The sequence below is a fragment of the Trachurus japonicus genome, chromosome 6 (genome assembly GCF_045865225.1).
Source record: "Trachurus japonicus isolate A0001 chromosome 6, Traja_1.0".
NCBI classification, from domain to species: Eukaryota; Metazoa; Chordata; class Actinopteri; order Carangiformes; family Carangidae; genus Trachurus; species Trachurus japonicus.
Genome location: NC_140912.1, coordinates 5,638,260 through 5,646,478, shown reverse-complemented (window position 1 = coordinate 5,646,478; position 8,219 = coordinate 5,638,260). Strand labels below are relative to the sequence as shown.

General features: G+C 41.8%; 1 protein-coding gene across 2 annotated transcripts in view; it reads left to right on the top strand.

Annotated features, from left to right (window-relative positions):
- Positions 1-595: 595 nt before the first annotated feature.
- Positions 596-8,219, top strand: part of LOC146985455 (alpha-1,3-mannosyl-glycoprotein 4-beta-N-acetylglucosaminyltransferase C-like) — a 42,943-nt gene continuing 35,319 nt past the window's right edge. Inside the window, exon 1 of one of the 2 annotated variants that reach the window (XM_085778449.1) lies at positions 596-730. The gene's annotated coding sequence lies outside the window, so the exon portion shown is untranslated. The remainder of the gene's footprint in view (positions 731-8,219) is intronic. The other variant, XM_085778447.1, reaches the window with a different exon arrangement.

The following is an 8,219-nucleotide window of genomic DNA, read 5'->3' as shown; positions in this document are numbered from 1 at the left end:
TCAAAACTCATCAAATGCACAATCCAACAACTCCAAAATGCTTTTGTGAAGAAGTTATGACCTGCATATTCACCACACTATGAAATAATAACATATGAAGCAAATACTTGTCTCTCTGTCAGGAATCTAGTTCCAGCTATGCATTTATCTCGAAAACAACTCCATCTTGTAACGTTCCATTATTATTTCATACTTAGTGTGGTGAATGTGCAGGTCACAACATGTTCAAAAGAGTGTTTTAGAGTTGTTGGATTGTGTATTTGATGAGTTTAATGGGGGAAAGGTGAAAGTACTGTGCGCCTCCGTTGCGTTAGCTGAGCGGCTCGTATCTCTGCCCCACCGATCTAAAAACAGCTTGCACCGACAATTAAAGATAATAAACCGATAAGACTAAGACTAAAGAGATTATGGTGATGATGGTGAAGAATTTGCCAAAATGTTGAACTATCGTTTTAAGGTGCAGTGAGCATCTCACCACAGTACTATGTCCTCAGCACTTTTTCTGGATTTTGTGTTTTGGAAACATGTCGGGCTGTGATCAAGATCAACTCAAAAACTGATCCATTTTTGTCATGTTTTGGATCCATAATTGAATAATTTATCTCATTTCAGGAAATCTGAACCTGGGAATCAGCAGAGAGGGATTTCTGGCAAGTCCTTCTGGTGAAGAAGAGCATCTCACGCCTTGTCCTCGCTGCTTGCCTTTCATCCTGTTCCACTGGGTTAAAATGTGAGTAGCACTTCACTGAATATTTAGTCACACTGGGAGCTCTTGCAACCCTTCAAATTATAGGTTATGAAATATTCAGACCTCCCCCCTGTGAGAATGGAGCAGAAGCACAGCAGGAGCGCCAACTGCTGATTGGATGGCAGAGTTTCCTGTTGCCACATGTTGCATTCTACTCACCTTTTATACTGACAAGGCTTACATTAATGGATACCCTTCACATTGTTCAAGCATGCAATTATGATCCATGTAGCCTGTTAGGTAATACAGTAATTGACAGCTTAATGAGAGAGGGGGGCATATGAGTGAATGAACTGTTATCCATTACCTGTGATAAAAATAAAAGGATTGGGAGCTGCTGACCTTTTTTTTTTTTTTTTTTTAAACTTTCATTTTATTGATTTTTTCCAATGAAAAAAACAGAACAAACATATAAATATACACACAAAACAGGTACATTAGACAGGGTCATCCATAGCACAATACAATGGCAGGTTATTGTTCTAAACAACGGGCTGGCAGAAATCAGGCTGATGGGTCATGTCTAGGGACTCAGACACCCACAGTTCTCCAGTCTCTCTCGGTCCACAGTGGCTCATGACCCAGGGGAAAAATACAATATTAATAATAAAAAAAATTCAGATTTTCCCACACAGAATATGCGATTACCTCTCATCTATGTAGTCCCTCCATTTCTTCCAGTATTGGTCACCTTTTTCAGTATTGTATCTCAGGGAAAATGTTAACCTTTCCATGTTATAGATTTCTTCAACTATTCCTGTCCGGTCTGAAATTGTTAGACACTCCTTGTTCAGCCACTTCCTGTTTATTGCCTTTTTGCTATTAGCCAATAATGAGCTGCTGACCTTTTAATCAAAATGGAGTAGGCCAAATATCCATGGTGACTGAGTTTATGCTTAGTTTTTTAATTTTTAATGCAACTTTGGGGGATTAAATATTTTATAGAAAATAAGCAAAGTATCAGAGGCAGAACAATCTTTTAACTGCTCTTCAGGCATCAGTAGCTCCAGTGATCTGTAATTAAATATTCAAACAGCAGTTTATTTGACAACATTTTAGGAGTTTGATGCATAAATTCAGAGCAATTTCTTTAAAACATGCTTAACTTTTTTTTATTTTACTTAGTGTTCACATAGAAAGATTTCTATGGTAACCTATGTATCTGCCTGATTTCATGTACATTTTTGCAAAACAGTAAACCACTGGACCCCAAAACTTTTGACTTGTAGCCTCTCATGAAAGTGACCGTACCCCATCATCAGAATTCTGTGGGATTAGAAGAGCTACTGAGCCCCACATGTTAAGAGTGCCAGACTCTAACAAATGAATTCGCTGTCCATGTTGGTCCAGTACTATTGCTTCAAAGATTGTGAGTGGAGATGCTAGCTCTGTGGTCTTCCAGTAAGATAGCATTGCCTGCATGTAGCTGAAGCATCTCCACGGTCTTTTCTGAGGTTCTTGTCTCATTATTTGGACGTCATGCCAACTCACATACCAGTAATCATTTCTCAAGGTGAAGTTGTCTTCTCCAGCACATTGATGGGAAACACTGTGCCACATGGTCAGTTAGAACCAACCTTTTTTTCTTTGTAAAATGTCAAGATAATGAGAGAGGGATTTCTTCTTTTTTTTTAGAGAGAGAGATTTTTGTAATTACTTTCATAAAGTCAAAGTCAGCTTAGGGTGTATTCACAACCGGTTCATTTGGAGCAGTTGTTCCGAAACAGGGAGCATTTAACCCCAAAGTTTGGGCAGCTTGTAAACACAGCAATTGGGCTCGGATGTGGAATAAAACAAGCAGATATGGCTACCTTCACTTTTCAACCACAGAAAGTTTGAAGCCGTTTGGACAATGTGTGTTGCAGCGATTTGAATATTTTTGGAAATTATCAAATGTCTGACATGTTCTATGAGTTTACCGATTTTCATCCCACTACTACATAATAAAACCAATGAGGAGGGGTTGGGACTTGGGAGCACTGTTTTTGCACCGCCCATATGCGAGATAGACTTTGTTTTTAACCATGACTGTAACTAATCTGTATCTGGCTGAAAGGCTTGAACTGCAAATTATAACTTTGTTTTGCAGCTAAATATAATAAGATTTTAATTCTAATGCATCCCAGATGGAAGAGATTGTCATTTGCATTTCTTGTTGGAAGGAATTCATTTTCACCCTACTACTAAAGTATTTTCAGTATTTCGATAGTGGTGTCACCTGTCGACCAGAGCAACTTGAACCTTTAAAAAGTTAATTAAGATTTGTTCTGACACATTCAGGGCTGATTTCTTGGGCAGAAAATCCATATTCATATTTCAGAGAGAAGAAGGTCATGCAGCGCAATGCCAAGAGACCAGTCACCCGTGGATGTCTTTGGGCAGGACTTTGCATCGCCCCATCAATTTTTAATTGATTTATTCATCTATTCATGAATAAGCTTAGCTTATCTCCAAAGCACACAAGCACACATCGAAAGTACATCAGGCTAATATATCAAATCAGATCCAATCAAATCAAACTTAATTGTAATTTTGTTCTTACCTTGGTCTGATCAGTAAACGTTCAGTTTTTGTTTCAAAGTCTCACAGCTTGTGGTAGAAAGCTGTTCAGCAGCCTTGTGCTCTTGCACCTGATGCTGCGATAGCGTTTCTGTGAGTGAGGGCAACATCAGGAAGAAACTGCAGAGAAGGTGTGAGGAGTCTCACACACAGCGACACAGCAGAACGATCCTGCCTAGGAGCTATCCATGGTTTCCTAACCAAAAGTCTCTTGAAATATCAAACAAAGAAGAGAACTAAGGACTGTGGAAGTTTGAATAGCCAAAATACAGAGCACACTTTCCTTCTGTTATCGGCCTTGTCCACACCAGCCCGGGTGTTTTTGCAACCGTGAACATGTGTTCCTGGTTTTACTGTTCTGTCCACAAGCAACCGTGCTTTTGGAACACTGAAACCGGGGTCCAGGGTGAAATTTTCGTCCGATTCAGGTTTCAGTGGTTGTGTATGCAAATGACAACCGCGATTATTTCCATTGTTTATGACAGAGCTGAGCGCGTGCTGATGTAAATAGTGCCCGTCCGTAGAGGTCGTTAGCTAGAGTTAACGTTAGCTTGCTAGCTAAAATGGACGTGACTAAGTTGTTGTTCTTGCATGCATGCTGTCAGCTGTATTCGGTTGTCATATTCAGTTCCTCAATAGGTGTTGTTTTTCTGTTCACTCTCCATATTCAACCTTTAACAAAACTTCTGTTTCAAAAACACCCGGGCTGGTGTGGACAAGGCCTTACTCCTAACAACAGAACCATTTGAGCATATTACGATGTTCCATCTTTTCTGAGCAGAATTTGCTCTAAATTAAATAAAAGCCATATAGACACCTGTCTCTAATACAAGACGGGTCCCTCAAAAAAAAAAAAAATCAAACGAATTCAAAGTCTCGCAGAGTTTCGTGCGAGACCCAAGTTGACGTGCTCGGTGTGTTCACGTGCAGTCGGAAGCTCCTGTTTGTGTCATAAACACAAGAATATCAACTCTTGACTTGCTTGAAGTAAATAAACTTCTCGGTGCATGTTTGAGTCGCCATCTGACGCTGTCTGTGGAAAAAAATGACGGCTTTGAGGGATGTAAACAGCCTAAGCAGCGGAACTTCCATCTGCTCCCATTCATCGCTGCTGTGGCGATGCAGGGACAGACACAACTACCGCAAAACAGGAGCAATTAAACTGAAAATCTTCACATTCCTTCTTTTAGACCTAAATGTTAGGAAAATACAGCCCCGAGTTGAATTTGCCCTGAATTGTCCTTTAAGTAGATGCAGTAGAAAGGTATATTTTCAGAAAAAAATAAAAGAACTGGTTAAAAACCTGTTCTGTTGAACCACGTTGATGGTACACATCTCAGACCTAGCTGTGGGAAATCTGACCACCAATTTTCAATAAGGTTTAATCGTGTGAAGACAGAGAATCATACAAAACCAACAAATAAAAACAAACAAGGAGGACAGTGAAAAGCCTCTTGATTACGACACAGCCAGTTTTCACTATGAGCAGGGCAGATGTTCAACTATTCCTCTTTAATTTCCTCTTCATTTCAAAGCTGCTTCCAGACGTATGGTAACAAGCAGGGTCTCTGTTGGAACATGGTGTTACGTGGTGTGATCTGAATTATTTAGGATTCTTATATTTACAGCTGCGGCATAACCTGCACACAACCACACCTGGAGCAGCCAGAGCCTTTAGCCTGTGCATCTCCAGATCTCACATTAATCTGTTTTTTGTTCCAAATTAGAGTGAATATCACAGGAGGACATGGCAGCATGGAGAATATATCTCATCTACATTTTAAGGAGCTTGAAACCTAATTATAATTGCAAATTGTCAACTTGACTCCTGGCCCTCTTTCGGCACAGACCCAGTTTGAAGTGATCATTATAGGCTACATCCACTCAAAATTTACAATCCTTAGATCCTCTTAGTGAGGGCAGGGTTGTTTTCTGTTTTAATTTAGATTTGAGCATGTTATACAGTGCATTAGCATTTTACATGTTCGATCTTCTGCTGTTGTCTAACAATGACGGGTTTAATTAATAATTTGAAACATTTTAAATATACTCCTTGCTAGATATTTGTCAGATTTTTTTTTTTTTTGGCAAATGTGGACTGCATTGTGCAGCTATGGTGTGCTGCATTGCCTCTTTAAGACAGACAATCCAAATTAAGAGGCAGTGGGTGCAGACACACTGTTTGTGGCACCTTGTGGTGGAGAGTGAGGGGGTGGCAGAGATGGAAAGAGAGGGGGCACCAGTGGATAGAGAGGTAGAGAGAGAGAGAGAGAGAGAGAGAGAGAGATCAAAGCGAGGGAAGAGACAGAGGAGGAGTAACAGGGATGAGAAATAGCGGCTCTGCAGCGAGAACGAGCGCCCTGCAACGAGTGTTTACTCCACTTTCCCTGAGAGCTGCTTCTCTTCCCTCTGTGTGAGTCATGGAAGTGGTAGAGGTGAGTGGAGGGGTGTGGAGCAGCGGCTGAAAGCAACAGATCCGTTTGTGTTTACACCGTGGGCAGGTAAGCTCACTCTGCATCTCTGAGTGTCTTATTTACTCTGTATCACCTGCTTCTCTCTCTCTCCGTCTGCTGCGAAGAGGAACAAACAACTTCTAAAGAGTTTGGGCTGTGTTCAGATTGCTTCTCTTCTCTCTCAACGTCTGTCGAGTGGACTTTAATCTCCTCACTTCTTCTCTCGGTGGAAGGATAGTTTGTGCTCATGCGGAGGGGCTGTATAAAAGAGTGAAAGGTGTGCTGTCAGCCTGAGCAGCGTTCAGTGGCTCTGTAAATGACATGCGGCTCAGAGAGAATGTGCGTTGGAGGAAGATGAGAGGGAGAGGAAGTAAATCTTCGCTTGAGGGACCAGGACGGTAACAACATCGGTGATAATCATCCCCGATATGTGCGAGAGAAAAAAGAAAATCCTGTGCTGATAAGCTCTATAGCAGATTTTACACTGCAGCGATACAGCTGAGGGAATCAAGATGAACAAGGGAGCCGGATTCTTACCTGGTCGTCACTTCATACTCAAGCTGACTGACTGAGGCGTGTGGCGCGTGTGCTCTTTCAAAGTGTAGACGGCAGGTGAGCAGCAGAGTCGGCGGCTCAGCCCTCGTGAGTGACAGCTGAGCTCTATCGCAGCTTTCATCAGGACTCAAGCTGGTAAACTGCAGCTCAGCTTGTGACACAAATCCCCGTCCTCACAGCGATGCGGAGTGGGAATAACCTGCCTTCATCTTTCAGCTGGATTAGAGTGATTTACTTTAACTCCCCATCAGCCGGGGTGTGTTTGTGTAGGGTCTATATATCTATAACGCCAGCCACCTAATGGCATGATACGATCTCCAAGAGGACGTTGTTGCCGTTGCCGTGCTAACATGGAAGTTGTTATTAATATTACAGTAGCTCCTCTCATGACCCTCACCAAAACTACTTCTGGAAGGAGTGCCTGGCAAGAATTACAAATGATATTATTGCAGGCTGGATTTACTGTCAGCAAAGACCTCTCTATAAAGGAGAACCCCTGAGGATGTTTTTGTCTTGATTAAAGGGATACACCAACATTTTTTTTTCGCTCGACTGTGCGTGCAGTAACAAGGGAGATAGACCCTGTATCACCCGTAATTAGCTTAGCTCAAACACTGGACGTGTAGGCTAGGTAGTGTTAGCCTGCCTCCTACCCGAGCCGAAATCAGCAGTCAGAACCTGATTTCATTTTAGCTCTAAACTCTTTAAATATATCACTTTATTGACATTTCAAACATTTTTACAGTAGGCGAGAAAGTAGCCGTTTAGATCAGCAGTGTGTCGTTAATTTGTCTAAATACCAGCTGTTTACAATTTTGTTAGGACGAATTTGGCGCTACTCAAGCTAGCCGTTGTGACCAACGCACTTCCGGTTACTTTAACAAAATAAAACACCCGTTGCCCTTTACATACAGAAAACCATGACGATAGAATTTGTGCTTTTACTTTGAAATAGGAAGCTAACCTACCCTCGATGTAGCTAGCTTGAACCAAAATAAACCATCTGTGCTTGAACCCTCCGTTTTGACCGATCTCGTCCCGTTAGCGGCATTTGACCGCTCAAGATGCCTTACCGGAGAGTTTTGTCAGCTCTGAGACTGAGTTGCTGAAGAGTTTCTCTGATGACTTTAGGTGGAGGCAGGCTAACACTACCCATACACTTCCATCGTTTGAGCTAAGCTAATTACGGGCGATACGGGCTCTATCTCCCTTGTTACTGCACGCACAGTCGAAAGGATGGTGTCTATCTGCTTGTCATGGACTTGGGAGTGAGGCAAGACACGAAAAAAAATGTTGGCGTATCCCTTTAACTGTACAAAATATTAGGGTCATCTCCCAGGTATTGATCCTCAGTCCCTTTCTCCACTATAGAGTTTAAAATCATTGATTTCTCTGCGTGGCTTTACCTGTGTCCCCTCTGTTGTGGTAGGTATAGATTAAATACCAGGAATCAATGAAGAAAAAAGGCTTTTACCAGAACTGACCTCGTCCCTGTTCTTCCTGGATGTGGTTGTAAAAATGATGTTTTCTTTCTCTGTGAGCTGCTCACTCTTCCTAATCACCTCCTTTTAAACACAAGGCTGAAAGTTTCAGTATTGCAGCTGGGTGAAACAGCTCACAAGGATCAATAAACAACAAGTAACAACGTGAGGGGGAAGCAGTGCAGCTGCTGCGCCTTCCGTCGAGGCAGGTAGACTGTTAAGTCATCATTTTGTCAATTTTGTCAAAACTACTGCAAATGGAGTTGTGAGCGGGGAAAAGGCTTTTAGAGTTTTGGTGTTTTCTGCAAAAAATTGCACAGATTCAGTAATTATCAGCAAAACTGTACACATGTCCAAGAGCAGGTTTCTGGCTTCACATGCTCTGAAGATTAGTTTTGTGCCTTTAAATATGTCCCTGTGTTT